Below are 3,454 nucleotides of genomic sequence, written 5' to 3'. Positions count from 1 at the left end.
CCAAACCTTCCTCTTCATCTTTTAACTACACTCTTTCTTCTCTCAATCCACTTTGAGAACATGGAAAAGAAAGCCTTCATACTTTTGCTTTCTCTTCTGTTTCTTTCCTATGTTCTGTATGTTGCTGCTGTTCCTGCAACCAGTAAGTGTCATGGATTTCCACCTTCTAGGGTTTTTGATGCATCTTTATACACTTTATTTATAGTTTAGAACTAAAGAATATATGTTATGTGTTATATAGGAATTTCCATGACCAAGAAAGAGGATGCATTATTGTTTGAAGATACTAAGGTGATATATCTTCCTCTCTATGCTTCACATGTTCAATTGAAAAGTGTTTGCTTCTCTATGAAGCTCTTTCACAAATATTTTAGATTTTCTATTGAATTTTTCCCTATTGATGATTTATTATACCGTTAAAATATACCAATAAACACTAATTTTAATATTTTAAAATTATATTAATATACCAATATTAGTATATTTTTAATGTTTAGTCAATGACAATATTAAAAGATTAAAAAAAATATGAACTGATATTATCACAAACAATAATAATTTTGTTTACCATTTACCAAGTTTTTTTAAAAAAAAATTTAAAGTATAATTAACACTGGATTTTCAAGCCAGCTAGAAAACAAGGCACCAACAATTTACTTACAGCATTCATTCCAAGTCCTTTTCAGTTTATACATGCTTGAGATTGAAGGGATATATAACATGTTTATAAAGTTTCTTTTTAATTTTTTCTTAAAAAAAGTGAGAAGAAGAAAATTTTTCTGGTTTGAAATTAGTTTATATACACAATTTAAAATCTAAGATATAATTAGACCATATGAGAGTTTAGATCATATGAGAGTTAACATGATCGGCAGCATATGAATACATTAGGAGACTCTAACCCTAAAACACATGAATACTAAAATGTTTAAATCAAATCACCCAAAACCCTATCAAAAACTTGTACAAAAACAATAACAACTCGATACAGTTCCAAATATATACCTTTTCACAAACATGCCAAAAAGAAAAAGAAGAAAGAAACATGTATTAGAAAATGTTGCTTCAACTTTTCAGCATGAATGGAAACTCTACCTCGTTAACACGAGTGTTAAGCATCACTGATATTGTTTTCTTAATGTAATTAATGATCACAAAATTAGTTAAATTATATGAAACTGTGTTTCTCATAAGAAAATTTCCCCAGTACGGTAAATACTTCTAAGATTTCAAATTTGTTGCTTTTAGTAGTCAACATGATTAAAGAAATTATGTATAATCTAATCCTCTTGGAATAAATACCCAGTTCATAGCGATATTTTTTCATCATTCGAAAATTCTAAGGTTTTTTATATCTATTGCAGGAGAATGTAGTTGTGAACATAAGGAAGCAGAAGGGGTTGTTTGAGGTGAAGGAAGAAGTTGAAGAGAAAAGAATGATGATGGAAACTAGTGATTACTCTCCAACTGGGCCAAATCATTCTCATACCCCCAAATCCCCTGGAAAACCTGGGAATTAAGGGTTTCTATGTGCATAAGCTAAATGTTTTGGATTGAAATGGTTTGTTAAGTCACTCTACATTTTTAAATGCTTTTGTTTTTGACTCAAGGCTTGTATTGTTTTGTGATGTAAGATAAAGTGTTGTATTTATATTGTGTGTGGCAAACTCCAGCATTTGCTGGTTGATCACAACCGTTTGTAACCTTGATTTCTAGAGTGATATGTGAATTAAGTTTTGGTTTGCTTTTTATATCTAGTTATGTATGTATTACAAGTGATCCGAATTAATTAATCATCGGTGAAAAAAAAAATCAACAAAGACATTCTGTATCGGTTAGAGCAGAATTGATATGAAAAGAAAAACGGTGACAGTAATTATTGAATTTAGAGAGTGAAGATATTTAAAGTGAGAATAAAAAAAAAATCCTATTATCATATATGAGAGGCTGTTAGATCTTATTTTTACTATTCGGATCAAATTGCTAATTAAAAAAATGTTAAATGACCTTCTTTTATCTAAATCCACGCACGTCTACACTGTTCTCACAAATCTTTTAGTGGATGTTAAACGTTTATACCAATGTTCAGAGGGTTCAAGAAATGCGTTAAATTTAGCTTGACGAAATCCTGATGCTTGATGACATCGAGATTGGAATTGTGAGAAAAAAATTCCAAATCTTCAAATCAAATATATAATTATCTAAATTCATATTACTTTCAATATATTTGAATGGATTATTAAATCTAAATCTATTGTGGATTTTGAGTTCAATCTATTTAATTAATTGAATTTGACTTGATAGTCTTTTTTTACTTTTGAAAATCTAATTATAAAATATTAAGATAAGTCAGCCCTATGTAATGGTTTTGGTTGAACCCAATTCATGCAAAGTTTGACCTAGACTAATAAGATCATGTCCACATCAGATTGAGTCCATGTCGAACTAAATTAAAATGATCTCATGTCAACTGATTGAATTGACCCTAGGTCAAATCGACCTAAGACAAGTGGAGTCGATTCAAGTCCATATAAAGTATAGTTAAGTTAAGTCCAAGTAGGATTGAGACGAGTGAGGTAAGATGGACTAAGTCAAGTCAAGTCCATGTTAGGCGGAGACGAGTCAAGTTAAGACTAAATTAATTAGTGAAGTCGGGTCAAGTCCATATCAAGTTGAGTTGGGTTGATCTCATGTCAAGCCAAGTCAAATTGATTTAGTTTAGCACAGGTCATGTCTAGTTGAATCTAGCCTACACCAAGCGAATCAAGATGGATTCAAATCGGATCAAGACGGGTTAAGTTGAGATAGACCCATGTTGGACTAAAATGAGTTTATTCATGTCAAGTTACGTTCGTTCGATCTCAAGTCATTCGAGTAAAGTCATTATATGTTAGATATAGTTGATTTAGGATCAATTTAGCTATAATTGGGCCCATGCCAAGTATAATCAGGCTCAAATTAAGTCGATTCAGGTTAGCCTCAACTCTAGTTAACTTAAGACAAGTTTTTGTTAGGCTAAGTCATATTAGACTAATGATAGGTCAAACCTACGTCAAGTTAGGTCCAAGTCATGTAAGGTCAAGCCGAATTTGAGTAAAAATGGGTAAAAGTTGGGGTCATATAGTTTGGGTTGGGTCAAATTCATGTAATGTTGAACTAGGTCAAGCCCATTACAAAAAAAAAATTGCATTTACCTACAACAAAAATTCACAAGTAATGACAAAAATTAGTGGATAATCAATAATTACCCACGAATTCCTGGCGACACAAAATCCATAGGTAATCTTGGCGTAGGTAAATTTTGGTCTGTGAGAAACAAAAATTCGTGGGTAATACATACAGACCCCCATATGTGGGTAATTTCCCATTGCTTACATTCTATGGGTAATACATATATATTCCATATCCGTGGGTAATTTCCCACGACTCCACCTCTATGGGTAATATTGACGGA

At 31.5% G+C, this 3,454-nt stretch overlaps 1 long non-coding RNA gene across 1 annotated transcript; it reads left to right on the top strand.

Moving 5' to 3' along the window:
• Positions 1-1,751, top strand: LOC114180319 (uncharacterized). Its single transcript, XR_014994255.1, has 3 exons — positions 1-142; positions 242-291; positions 1,365-1,751. It is a non-coding gene; the product is annotated as an uncharacterized LOC114180319 (long non-coding RNA).
• Positions 1,752-3,454: the final 1,703 nt, after the last annotated feature.

This window comes from Vigna unguiculata, chromosome 4 (assembly GCF_037176805.1).
Source record: "Vigna unguiculata cultivar grain cowpea cultivar isolate G323 ecotype 2 chromosome 4, ASM3717680v1, whole genome shotgun sequence".
NCBI classification, from domain to species: Eukaryota; Viridiplantae; Streptophyta; class Magnoliopsida; order Fabales; family Fabaceae; genus Vigna; species Vigna unguiculata.
Note: the sequence above shows the minus strand (reverse complement) of the source record. Positions and strands in the feature narration are given on the sequence as shown.